Here is a 14,763-nt window from a genome sequence, read left to right as displayed (position 1 = left end):
CATATAAATTGTTTACTTTACTACTTCCATGGCTATTTGTACTTCTCCTCTCACCTGTCCTGCAGCCTGGGCGATGACAGATCTGGAGGCAGGACCCCTCCAGCACCACCCTGCACCACCTGGCCCTCTGCTGCTGACACCCGGCTGGGGCTGCTGTCACAGACTACTTCTTCACAGCAAATCCCTGTGGTGGTAACACCATGGAAGTATTAACACCCGCTTGACATGCCAGAGATGAGAAAATTGTTGAAAACTGCAGCAACTGAATTTCCTGGCTCATCAAGTGGTGCTGAACAGCCTTCCCCTCCACCTCCAGATTTCACGCTGGAGTCTCTCACCTTATCTTTCCGTAGTTCCATTGCTGCTGAGGAGCTTTAACTGTGCAGCAGGTTGTAGTGATGGAGAGTTGGTTTAAAAGCTCCACAAACCCCCTGCCACTGGGACTTTCTAGCTTTTCACCTGCCCTCATTGTGCCTCCCACATTCCATCTGGTAAGCTGCCAAAATTATCTTCTCATTTAAAGTCTGCTTTGTACATGATACACAAGAGCATCATTTCCATAAAAAAAAAACAAACAAAAAAAAAAAAAAAACAAAAAACCCACAAACAAAAAAACCCAACAAACCAAAAAAAATAAAAAATAAAAAACAAACACCCAACTTTGCAGCATAAAGAGAAATAACACATGAGAAGGATTAAATAGAAAACTGATTGTGTGTCAAGAAATTGGTGCTGTGACAAAGAACCAGCAGCTCCCAAAAGCAGAGATACTTTCCTTTCAGATTCCTTCATATAGCCAGCAGGGATATCTAAAATAAGTAACTCCACTAAAATATATTTTAAAAAATAAGAAAAAAACAGACCCTCTGAACTGAAGTCTTCTATATGCAAAGGCAAAGGAAGTTGATAAGTTTTTACAGCAAAATTCACTCTGCTGGAATGTCCCTGGGGCCCAGGGATTACATGGCTTATCCAACCTGTCCTACTCCCTGTTGCCTCCTGCTTCTGCATCTCCCACACGAGAGGCTCCACCAGCTCAGGGTGCTCCAGCTCACAGGAGTCTGCAGTCCCGTGGGAACTGGGGAATGCTCAGAGACTCATTTCCACTTAGCTGAGAGAGGCACAGCAGAGTTCTGAGCGTTTCCTCAGGGGGATGGCTGGGTTTGCACACATCACTGCTTCCATCCTAGGTGGATCCCAAAGGCAGAAGCACTCCACTTTTCCCAGGGGCCCCGTGGGCAGACAGGCAGCTCATGGCAGGTCACATATGCTGCACACCTCCAGCCTCCGGGCCACAGCAAGTCACCTTTAGCTGATTTCCCCTCACTGCATGCATAACCCTTGCCATTTTTGTTGCTTTCTGTGTCCATCTAGGGCTGTAATTAAATAGGTATCTACCAACAAAGCATCTAAAAACTGGAGAAAGCCATGAAATATGACACATTTCTGGCAGTAGGAATGCATGCTGAGCTCAGAGCAGCCTCTCCCTGGGGTCCCTTCTTCTGTCATTTACCAATTCCACACTCCATCTTAACAGATGACTTTAAAACGCAGGGGAGAGTTTCACCCATCCAGAAAATAACCTAATAAAGCAGTTGGTTGCTGAAACGGCCCCAACTTCTCTCAGTTCTGAAGTGTTGTGCACAGCTGTCAGTTCCACAGGAGCTGGGACATGAGCAGTAAAGCATTGGGTAGCATCATTATGGACCAACATAGAGAAGAGAGGAAATGAGGCTCACTTGACATTCTGTTTGTGCTTCTGGCATGGCAGTAAGAAATGCAGTGAAAGTGCCAGGGCCGCTCTAAGCCCGGAAAAGAGGAGAATCTCACCAGAATGGCAGGAACTAAAAACCAGAGGTAGTGACTCTGCAGTGGCAATGCCATCAGTGCTATGGGCCCGTTCTCTGCAAACTCAGGCAAGGTGGTTTTAGTTACAGATGGAATGCCAAAAAGAGCATTAAATTGGTCTGCTGTGACACCAGAGGGTCCTGCCTGCAAGTGAGGCAATGTGAGCACCAACAATGAGATGTTGCAGGTGGGGGCTGGTAAAACATGCATGTGTGCAGCCTGCAGTGTGAAATGTGTGTGCACAGCCAGGCTCCCCCACTCCAGCAGCCCCACCCGGGGTCCTCCCTCCCCTCCTGCCCCGGAGCTGCCTGGCCAAGCAGTAGTCTGACATCACAGTTCAACCTGAGCAAGCTGTTCTGTATCTCTTTAACGGACTACGGCCCAGTATTAGGAAATGTTCCCTTAATATTTGGAGAATTAATGACACATGAGTAATGCAGCGGCCTTATCCAACAAATGTTCCAGTATACTCTCATATTATCAAGTTTTTTCCAAACACCTAATTTCATGGGTACCCACAGAATACTGGAGGTGCCTGGTGCCCATCTGAGGATGCAGTGGCTGTGAATGGAGTAGCTGAGGCTGTCCTGGTCCCTGCAGACTCACCTGGAGTGTGACAGAGAGGATCCTCACCAGGCATCTCTGACACACACACCCACTCACGGGAGGCTGCATGGCTCCTGAAACTCACTCACACAAGTTATTTGTGTTGGTTTAGAATTTGCAACAAAACTTTTCCCAGAGAGCTGTCCACAGGCACATTGACACTGTCTCTGCAGCAGCACCTCCAGGCACTGCCTGTGCAGTACAGCTCTGCCTGGGGACCTCTGGCCCAGCCTCCTTCTGCTCTGTCAAACCACAGGATTCCCTCTAACTCAAACCCTCCTTCTGATCGCAATTCCTCGGACTTAGAGGTTTTGGAACTCAGAAGATCATAGGGGGTTACTTAACGAATTGCATGTTTTGTCTTGCTCCTGCTGGTTTTTGGTAAGATGACACTCACCAGTCTGCCTCACTCACAGTGTCTGTCAGCTGGGTACCCCCCCAAGGTGTTCATGTGGTTGTGTCACAGTGCAGTCAGCTTCCACACAGCTGGAGGATGGCAGCAGGTACAGGGTCTGCTGTGCTTTCTTGCTGAATTAACCAGAATAAAAGAGCCATTACTTGACAGTGACTGAACACTTGTCTGCATTTCCCTTTCTCTCCACAATCATTAGTGTGGGGTCAGTATTTACTGACATTCTGTGCTGAGGACACACACATGAATTTGTATTGGTATTTTCAAAATAATGGGTAAATTTGGGCCTTTTCAAAAGTATTTGTGATTTTCTAAGAAGACTTTCATGTTATACTTACCCTGGCACTGCCCAGCCATGTTGGTGGAAGACACAAAGCTGGAACTGCACAGCACCTGATCCCACAGGGCCCACTGTGCACAGAGCCTTTGGTTCAGCTCCAAACTCCTGACAGTGACTGCTTTTTTCCCAGTGCAGTTCCAGGTGGACACTGGGAAGCTGGTCTGGTGGGTTTTCATAACGCCCTGGGAATCCATAGGAAATGATAATTTATGCTCAGTTCACAGGGGGATGTTTTCCTTTTCATTTATTGCTAGGACGACAGACTCAAACCTGGGATCTGAAAGCCAAGCTGGATTATTTCCTGGACATCCCATAGCTGTAAAGATCTGTAGGAAAACCTTCCTTAAGCCTTTCTGCCTAATTAAAACCATCCCAAGCTCTGTCTCCTGAAGCTCTTGGGGATGAATTGTTGGGAGGGAGGAGAGGACAGGGAAAATGCAGGACGACCACCATGGACTGGAATTGTACCTTCATCAATGGGCACCTTAAGAAACTAGGCAGGGCTTTAAATAAACTTAAATATTTTTAATACATTTAATAAATTTAATACATTTCAGCAATGAAAACCAGAAACTATTTCACATGAATATTCAGGTGATGATTAGAATTGAAGCATCACTGTTAGGTTATCCACAGTTATTTAGACTGACTGGATAAAAGGCAAAAGCTTTGACAGAGCAAAACCAAAGGCTTTGTTTGGTTCTCTTATTTCCCTGCTTTAGCCCCAGTCTCACTTTCCAGCCTTTGCACCACTCCCCAAGGATTTTGTCTCGGAGGCTGATCTGAATTTTTGGTTTTTCTCTAATTCTACCCAAGTTCCTATAGTGAGTCTCTCAGACATTTATCACCCTGAACCTCAGCCCTCTCTTCTCAACCCTTTCTAGGCTTTTAATGTATAAAATCCTCTTTCAAGCACTTGCTGCTTAACAAAGGTAAATGCTGTGGCTCTGCTTCCATCCACCCTACTCCAACTGCCAGGCTGTCAGAGCAGTAAATATGCAAATATTTTGCTTGGCAATCCTGGCAGCAGTATGAACATTGTTTCGTAAACTGGATTTAATGCCCAGAGAAATGAGTCCCTGTTTATAATTCAATATACAGAACACAGGAATGTATGCTCAGATTTCTGTACCTGTTATGGAAAGAAAACTGCTATAAAAACCCATAAAAATATTAAATCAATGTATGAGCTGGAGGCATTGCTCCTGGAACATGAAGGACAGGCTGGTAGCTGCAGTTTGAATATATACATGTAAAAATCACAACTCATTTTATTCATAACTAAGGAGATGTGATTATCTGAGGAGATCCCTGAAGTGCAAAACAAACTTACCCTTTTTCTACTGTAAGACAGAGATGACAAGTCAGTAAACAGTTGGATTTTAAAGAACTGTGCCAAAAAATGCTGAAGCTGCTATTGTACCCTTGACAGGCAGACACGACCACGTCAAAATTTCCCATAAATCCTTATGTGGTGTGAAAAATAAATGTGGTTTATCCAGCTCCTGGAGAGCTACAGAGAAAATTGCACCACCTCTATCCCAGAGCAGCTCACCATGCTGTTGTGCAATGGAAAGACATTTCAGCACCATGTCAGCTTGGGACTGGATTTCAAAAATGCTGGGGCCTTCCTTCATGGCTCATGCTGCTGCTGTGCAAGAACACCAGTGGGGTTTCACAAGAGGCAATAGTGGCCTTCGTGCCTGTCCTTCGGTGTAACCAGTCACAAAGAGTCACAAGGCCAATTCGGAGCGTAAGACAGTTTAGCAAACAGAGAACAACTCACATAAGTAAGTAAGTAAATAAATAAATAAACCCCAACACTTTTTCACTCATCCATCATAAGTGTCTCTACCTTGTACTTGACCAGAATACTCACGCCTTCAATAAAGTCCAGGGCTGTCAGGTCAAGTTCTTATTTCCAAGGAACCAGCTATCTGCAAGATCTCAGCAATCAGGCTGCTGCTTGGAGCAAAATGGAGAGGAGAGGCTGTTGTGAGGCAGAGAACAAGCTGTGGCATTCAGTTAAATCATCCCGTTCCCACAGCTGCTCCTGCCATCCCACCGGAGCCCTGTGCTCCTCACCCTGACTTTTCCCAGCTGAGCAGGGCTGTTCTGGGACCCCTTCCAGACCCCAGGAGAGTTCATTCAGTCTCTCCTTTCCCCAAAAACAATCCCTCTCCTCCTCCATGCCCCTCAACTCATTCCCCTCCCGCAGCACACACGTTCCTCACACCCTCCCTGGCTGCAGGCAGGGAACACATCCCTTAGATCTGTTCCTACTCCCAGCTCCAGCCCTGAGGAGGCTGCTGGGAACTCATTATACCTGCAGCATCTTGGCCTTCAGTTTTGCAGCTCTTCTTTCTCAGTGCTCAGCTCCTCAGAGAAATTCTGCATGGTCAGCTCGTCAAAACAAGCACTTTTATACGCGCTTTGGGCACTCAGGGCACTCGACTTCATGTCTCCCTGCAAATCCCAGGCACACTCACCTTCCCACCTTTTCCTTGTTGCTGGTTGACTGCACGGCGCCCGTCCTTGCAAGCTGGACCGCACTGTGGGCAGTACTGGGACAACACAGACACCTCTGTCACTGCTGACAGCTGAGGCAGACCTAGAAATTATGAGAATCTCCTCATGCAGCCTGAGGAAATGTTCTGTGGCCACCAATGATTTAATCCAGCTCATCTGAGGGTCTTGGAGCTTGGCTTTATGTGTTTCTCCATGTGGTGTGTGGAAGAGTACAGAGCAGTGTGACCATCCAGCTGTTTTGGAGCCACAGAACATTCTGGAGGCAGGAGGAAGCTGGAGCTCTGCATACAGCAGGCTCAGAAATTCTCCTTTATCACACTCACATTCCCTGCTAACAGCAGAGGCATTTCTGACGCAGCAGTGGCCAACTGGCAGGCACACACAGAGATCAAAGGCTTTCCTGTGGTCCCTGGCTCTCCAGCAGATCGCTCTCCACAGGTCAGGCCAGAGCTTTGTGGTGTGAATTGTGTGACCCTCGTGAACCTCCTGAATCACAGCCAAAGAAATGTTTGTCCCATCCTTGCATCTGTAAAGCCTACAAAGAGCAAAGCTATTTTTCATTAATTGCTAACTATTCCTCTTGGCAAGCCAGTTTGCCTCCCACTTTCATTCACTTTGAAACAAAACCTATCAAGAGCCCTTTTAGTCCAGCACTACAATGGGCTGATAGTATATCCCTAGTCTGTCTTCCAAATTCCCATACAAGATATCAAATGTTGGCTTGTAACAGCAACTCATCCAGCCTTTCATCTGTTGAAACTTCTGACTGGTTTTTGTCACAGCCTGATATGTCCATGTGTAAAAATGCTTCTAATACAAAACTCACACTTCCTTTTTCCTCAATGTCATTAACATTTGCCTTTATACTTTATGTAATTAATTTCTTCTCACTCGTATTTACAAATTTTAAATATTTGTTCTGTTTCAGTCATCCTTTAAGCACCCAGTTTGTCTTTAGTTAGAGAGGGAAGCAGCACAGCCATTGCCTTGTTGCTTGGGAAACTCATCCAACAGTTGTCACCATCAAATGAACGTGCCAGCAAGGTGGTCTGGCAGGCACTACCCGAAAATAACTGAGGATTGCAGCAGACCCACAGCACGTGTCTGAAATTCACCCCTCCGCTTCCTCTCGGTGTGAAGAACCTTCCTTCTCCCAGCAACTTGCGTTTACGTGTTGATTGCAATTTAATAAATTTGGGAGAAACATTCCTATTTTAACATACAAAAACTCTAGCAGAAAAAAAAAAAAATTAATTACTGAAAATCCTGAGCCCCCGGTAAAGCACCCAGTAAATGTGGCTGCCCAAGGGGAAAGACTGGCAGAGCCAACTCTCAGCCCTTTCTGGGCAGCTGGCTGCTCTTTTCCCTGGTTTGTCAATCCCAGAAAAGGTCTTTTAAAAAGCAGTGACCCAGGATAAACTTGTAATTAGAAATGCTGTCTGTTTATGAAATGTTATTTGATTTTCCTGAGACACAGACTCAGAATAACCTCTTTTTTTAACACCTATTGATTTTGTCACTGACTTGAACATTGGCCTAGGAATAGAATTTGTGTCCCATAGGTGATATTTTATCAGGGTCCACCAGTAGAAGCAAAAACCTCTTCAGACTTTTCAAGACAGTTGTAAACAGAATTTCTTCAGTACGTTCATTAAATGATTGAAGCAATCCAAGTTGGAAACAACATGATACCACATAGAGCAAAATTACATTGAGAACATGTTAAAACTTTAATGCAAAACCAGCATCACTATGTAAGCCCAAACCAGCACAGCAGTTTGTAAGAGCACACTGGTGTACATGTGCATCAGTCTAACCTGCAAATCTCTGGGGGAAAAAAGGCACTGGATGGTATTTTGTCACTAGCCACTGCCTTTGGGCAATATTCCATATTCCTGTCAAGTTTTACATCAGATATATTGTACCTAGGGAATGAGAAAGATGTAAGAGAAAAATCTTGATGATAAAAAAAAAAAAAGTTTTGTACTTTCTTTTGAGTTAGTAGTTCAGAAAATGCCTTCAGGAGGAGGTCTTCAAGGAGCTCAACTTCAGTTCTGTGGTACAATGCTAGAAGTTCATGCAGCCAACACTCCATGGAGCCCCAAGTGGTGTTAGAGACCCCAAGACAGAACTTACCAGGCAAAAGTGGATTTGGCCTTTCTGTTTTATTTCTTTTTCTCATTTCCTTTCTGTTTTTCCCCTCATAGCCATGGGATCCTCTTGGCTGACCTCTTCCTGCCCCAGGGCACACAGGAGCTGCCCAGTGACCATCAATCAGCCCCTTGTGCCTGGAGCTGCAGATCACAAGGTGCTGCAGCCATGCTGGCAGGAGCATGGGGCTGCTCTGGCAAGAAAACACAGGAGAATCTCTTTATCTACTGATATCAGCAACCAGCTCTGCTGCAGCCTGACAAAGAGCCCGGGAGGTGAGGCTGGCTCCAGGCACATCCAGCCAACCAGCAGGAATGAACAGGAGGGTATTTCACAAGGAGTCACTGTTGTTGCAGTGTTCACCCGACAATTGCAAGGCCAAGAGAGGTTTCTCTGCAAGTTGTTTTGGGTGCTGGGGTTTTCAGAGCTGCCAGGGAGCTGCTGCAGCCACAAAACATCAACGCATCAACCTTGGGATGAATCATAGAATCATGGAGCGGTTTGGCTGGGAAGGGACTTAAAAGCTCATCTCATTCCACCCATGCCACCTCCCACTACCTCAGGGTGCCCCAAGCCCTGTCCAGCACTTTAAGGGATGATGCTGAACTCTTCTCTGCTCCTGCTCACTATGGGTGTAAGACAAGGTTTGTTCTTTGATGGGACTGTTGCTTTTTTTCCATCATCTCCAGCCAAGTTAAACTATTGAAACTGAATGCAGATTATACTGGAGGTGTATGGGTTTGGTTGTTTTGTGGATGGTATTTGACCCTTTTCTTTCTCACTTACCTCCACCATTGCATTGCTGTACTAGGGAGTATTCTGTCACACCAGATCAGAGCTTTCTGCCCCCCCAATCATTCTTTACCCACCTTTGAAGTGGTTGTGATGCTGCAGCTTTCCCCAGAACAAAGGCATTCTCATCCCCTGACACACTGCACTGCCAAGGAATTTCATCTCCCAGACAGACTGCAAAGGGAAGAATCACCACAGACTATATGCAATTTATAGTTTCGTTAATTCCTGCCACCAGCCACACTAACAGGCATTTTTCAGTCAGGAATGCATGATCAATTAGTCACTGGAATAAAAACAAGGGAGTAGACTCTTGAAATGAAAAGGGGATTATTCCTGCTTAAACATCAAAATGATGCTGGCTCCTCTTTGAATAATTAGGTGGAGAATTTATAGGAGATAATGTTAAATGCTCAAAGGTTTCCCACTTGATTGTGGGAAAAGTGGTAGTGGGTGCTTTGGTGGGTACTATGAGACTGCTGCCAGGGTGAGACATTCTCCCAAGATTTAAGTAATAAGCATGAATTGCATTGACCTCTCACTGCCAAATAGTCATTAACTGGTGCAGTTATTAGGGGGGATTTCAGTGTAAAAGGATGCTGAAAGTCCAGCTCTGGGGCAGGCAGAGACAGCAGCACCAGCCCTCCTGCATTTACTAATGGGCCGGTCTTACCTCAGAAGGGGCTGTGCTCAGGTTCTGCTGCATTGCAGGCACTTCAGCATGGCCCCACAGAGCCAAGTGCTCATTTTAGACCCCTCAGCCCATACACTCCTCGAGGCCAGCATCCCTCCCCTCTCACAACCCCTCTGTGTCCTAGGCAGAGCTGGGCTTCACACACACAGTGTTGTTTATCCCAAAGGTTCTGGTGATTTCCGCAAATTAGACCCAGGGCACAGCATTTCCAGGTTGAAAGATTATAGCTATAAAAATGTTGATATGAGAGAAACATTCCCTATGGATTTTTAAAGCATTACAGAGTCTTTCCCTGAACTATGGTTTATACTGTTTTCTTAATGGAATGCAGCTGGCCTAATGAATACAAATATTCAAGAATAATGTATTCAATGACTGATGGGGGGAGAAAGCATCCCAAATAATTAACTTATATTCTATGACACTGATCTACTAATGAAGGCATTTATAATAAGAAATATGCTCAACAATGATGGTGAAAATCAGTCAAACACATTATTAGCAATTATTATTCCACCATTTTGAATTGAGAGGTAAAATTTCCTGTAGTAGATGAAGTTTAGCTGTAGTTTCTCTAGAAAGTGTACAGTGAATTATTCAGGTAACAGCACCAATAATAGTTCACATTTCAGAGGCAAAGGATGCATAAAACAATTCCAATTAAACCCATTCTGGCTAAAAATTGCAATATTTACCTTGGGGTTTCTGCTACTTTCTAGTTATTTTGCATTATTAATTTGGAGAATGCTTACACAGAACACAAACAGGAATTTGACAGGAAATTAATGTAGAAACTCCCCCCAGAGATCTTAGATGTTGCTAAGCCCATTTTTCCTTAGCCAGAGTTAATGAATAATCATCTCCTTGGCAATGGTTCCTGGAGTAGAGACTTGTACTTTGGTTCCTGTTAAATATAGAAAAATGAAAAGTGTCAGATAACGTCGGCATCAGGGGGATTTATCGAAAGCAACTGGGTGAGTAAATATCCTCCATGCACTGAGTCACCGCTCCAAACCGCCCCCATTGCTGCAGCTACCTTCCCATTTGGGAAAGTTTTCTCTACAAAGAATGTTTATCCCTTTTCAGTCTAAAGATACTTTGATGTCTCTTTCACATGCAAAAGCAGCACTCCCTCCTTTCTCAGTCCTACAACTGACCCCTAAGTCCAGGGATTTCTTTTCTTTTTCCTTCTCAAGCTGCAGGACAACTTCTTTCAGAGGTGCTTTTCTGATATTTCATCACTTAATTTATTGCCAGCACCAAAGTGAGGGCTGGAAGTAATTTTCCTGCTGCTTTTGTGCTCGGGAGCAGCTGACCTCTGGGGCAAGCTCACAGGGAGATTTCCTGGAATAACCTGAAATCCTGAGCTGGAGCTCAGCGTCCTTCAGGAAATGGATTCAGCTGCCCCAGTCACTGGGAACAGGGGCTGCTGCTGCTGCTTTGGAGCCAGCTCAGCTCTGCCCTCCTGGACACACCATCCCCAGCCCTGGGGCTTCCCCAGCCAGGCTGGAGCTGGTCACACTCGGCCATCGGAGTGCTGTGGTTCCCGGCAGGACTGGGAGACCAGGAGGGAACTGGGACTGCAGTGGGAACCACAGAACCAGGGAATCATAGATTGGTTTGGGTTGGAAGGGACCTTACAGACCATGCCCAGGGGAGCAGAGGACAGCAGGGGGAGGAATGGCAAAGGCCAGCAGTGGGGAGTGAATGCTCTTGCCCAAGCCCATGCTGCCTTTGTGGAGGATGGACAAAAACCAAAGGTGTTTTCAAGTTCAGCCATCCCCCAAACACAGCTGTGTCTAAAGCCAGCCCTCTCATCAGGAACAGCAAGGGCAAAGGAAATCAATCCCTCCAGCCCACTGGGACATGTGGGCACTGCCCCGTATTTGATAAGCTCTTACTGACATCATTAAGTCCAGGTTTCTGTTTGGAGAGTTTGGGCTCCTCATGAATAAATACCAAAATCAAACAAAAAAGTAAATGTGCAAAGGGATCTGGCTTATCCCAAGCTCTCTGGTGTGCACTGAAGACCTCAAAACACTTCAGAGGGCAGCTCTCCTCTGCCACACACAGAGGGAACCATCATCTCTGCAATAACTTCAGGTAGCACTCTGAATTTGTGCAATGTTTCTACTGTTTCTCAGACTCCCTTGCAAATATCAGCAGGTTCAGAGCTCAAACGGTGCTTTTTGCAAGATGAAGCTGGCAGAACTTGCCGAGACACAGAGATAAAATCCAAATTAAAATTAGTCCCTTGCAGTTGCTCCCACGTGTGACTGAGGGTACTGCTTAAGGAGAGCCTATCTATCCTCCCTGCAAGAACATTTATCGAAAGACCCCAGGTTTCTGAAATAATTTGGGGAAAATCTTGGTCATGAAGCTTCTCCACCAAAGGTGGGGCTTTCCAGGTGATATCAGCACGCCTTTCAGGGTGGGCAGCTGCCTTACTGTGCACAGAACTGTCTCCCAGCACACTGGGCCTGGGGGGCATTTACTCCAGAGCAAAGCCAAGATTTTGGCTGCAGCGGGAGGGTGAGCTATGCTGAGTGAGAAGCTGAATCAGAAGCTTCAGAGTGCTCAGAAAGTCCTCACAAATAGGTACCTGTCAGTGGGGATGTGGATCATTCCTCTTCGGTTCAGGGCATTTTGAGTAACATTTGCAGCCTGTACTGGCTCCTTCAGGCCTTACACAGCCCACGGCAGCAAAGGGAGACTTGGGAAAAAGCATTAATTCCATAAAAGTGGTGTTGGGAAAGCAGGAGATAGCAAAGCACTGGTGAAAGCACGCAGTGTATATGATGTAAAATTATTGTTTAATTTATATACTGCAAGATATTGTTCTAATGGTAGGAGGGAAAAGAAATAATGATCAGTTATCTCATTAATAATGTTCATTTTCTCTTCCAGTATTGCTGGGTTGAGTTAATTATTAAGCATGACAGATGGGCTTTAATATATCAGCTATAGATTCCAGTCACAGCAGTCTAGTTTAATAATTGGGTTTCTTTCTCCCTCATTTTGTCTAATAGCATACTTATAGCAATTATTAAAATTCATCATAGCACAAAATAAACCATTTGAAACCTCACCAAAAATGGCAGCACAACAGAGCTCTGCTTAGCATTTAGTGGAGAATTCAAAACAGCTTCTTGGAAAACATGGAACAGCTTCTCTGATAATTCAACAGCCACAATGTGAACGTGGACACTCAGTGAAAGCCAAGAGTGCTTCAGGTGAGCCAAGGCAGTGTTGAATAGGCTGCTGTCACTAAAAAAGTGCATTCAGACTTCACAGGAAATTCCCTCTGAAAATGCAAATTCATATGTGGTTCTTTAGCTATAGGTAGTTCAGCCAAGCCATGGCAGGTTACCAGCACTGGCAGAAAGTTGTTTTAACACCGCATCATCAAACTGTTCTGGAGACTTCACAGTCTGCCTTGGAATGGCTGTAGGTGCCAAGTGGACACAGCTTCTGCTGTGAGATACTTCAAATCCTCCTTGCTGCTCTTCCAGAATCTTTAAAGACAAAGTCTAACTTCCAGCATGAGCACAGCTCTGCATAACCTCATTGAGCCCAAAACCTACAGGCATCAAGACACCCAGCAGAAATCCTGCACATCCCACCCTCCCCCCCCATGCCAGAGAAAAATGGGGCTTATTCAAGGACTGACAAAGAGGCAAGATTTTGAGGGGTGAGAGACTTAATTATAAAAATAGAGAATGAAAATAGAAAACTTGAGAAAAGCCTGGTGTTTATAGTTCCTGGAGAAAGGACAGCAGGACTGTAAGCTGCATGCTCACCATCTCCTCCTCCAAGTGCACACAGGGATGGAGCAGGCCCATGTGTGATGCAGGCATTGAAACCACTGTTGACTTGGAATCAGTTCACAAGTGAAAATAAAGACAGAATAATCACAGAATCACAGACTGGTTTGGGTTGGAAGAGACCTCAAAGCCCATCCAGTGCCACCCTTGCCAAGGCAGGGACACCTTCCACTGTCCCAGATTGCTCTAAGACCTGTCCAACCTGGCCTTGGGCACTGCCAGGGATCCAGGAGCAGCCACAGCAGCTCTGGGCACCCTGTGCCAGGGCCTCCCCACCCTCACAGGAAGGAATTTCTTCTTAACATCTGACCAAGTACCTGGTTACACAGACACCAGGAACTGCCTCACTCTGCAGGAGGCTGCAGTAAATGTCTGCTGAAACATGACCCACAGAATCCACCACAGGTTCCTCCTGCACGTATTGCCTGCACTCCTCTCAGGAGACAGCTCTCAAAACCAGTCCCAGAGTGCTCCTGCTGCCCAGGAGGAGGTGGGAAAGGGCTGTGCCCTGGCTACAGCCTTGGCAAGAACTCAGCAAGAGCCATCGGTGTCACCACATCCCAAGAGAAAGAACAGGGAGAGAATTTCCATTTGCCCTTTGAAGGTGAGAAGGGAAGGGACCAGTTTGTGTCTGAACAGTACTCCTTCACACCTCCCCATGGTATCTAAAAGTAGGAGACTTAGCAATTAAGCAACCCTCAGATTAATAATTGATAAAAACTAAAGGCTGGAAAGATACCAAAGGCTTCCCTCACAGGACTGCAGAATGATGCGCTGCTTTGAAACTGCAGATAAACCAGGCCACAACCAACCTCATCCTCTGGCCATTATTTAAGAGCCAGGAGGAAAAGACTGGAAGCAAGAAAACACTAGTTTACTGCAAGTTTTGCCCTGAAACTCCGCTGGCACAGGAGCCCCAGGCTTTCCTGCATGATGCTTTATGATTCCACTATGCTGTTACAGCCACGCTCAGATGCTGCACAGCCCATCCATTGTTCAGCTGAGCAGCCTGAGCCTGGGAACACCAGAGAATATTATCAGAGCACAGGGAATGCTGCTCCAATTGTTGGTTTGCAAAGTTATCTGGATAAATGATCATCTGGGGAAAGAAACATGGTGTATGTACAATTAATCTACTTAGAATTTGTTGTAAATTAATAATATTGAATATTAAAACTATTCCTGATTCTCATGGTAAACAAAATAATTCCTCAGTATTTTCATTTGATCTTACTAGAAATGATGAAGCTGGACTTTGCTATCCACCTCTCCCATTCTTACCTCTTGCACTGCCAGGAAAGTGCCAAATAGATGAATTGCCAGCTCCCTGTAGCAGAGAGCTGATCTTCTGGGCCCTCTGACACACAGATGAGGGAGTCAAACCACTGACGTCTTTGGAAGCTAAAATCCTGTGTCTCTGGGGTGTTCACAGCAGCTGGTCGCAGGCAAGAGGTGAGCAGCTGCACAGGTGACCTGAGGCCTGTGGGGAGTTTTAAATCCCACATATTTTGTTCATGTGTCAAATCTGGGCTCTGTTTCCTGTGTTCATCCCATAAACTCCATAGGT

The sequence above is a fragment of the Motacilla alba genome, chromosome 12 (assembly GCF_015832195.1).
Source record: "Motacilla alba alba isolate MOTALB_02 chromosome 12, Motacilla_alba_V1.0_pri, whole genome shotgun sequence".
Lineage (NCBI taxonomy): Eukaryota > Metazoa > Chordata > Aves > Passeriformes > Motacillidae > Motacilla > Motacilla alba.
This window is presented reverse-complemented; position numbering follows the sequence as displayed.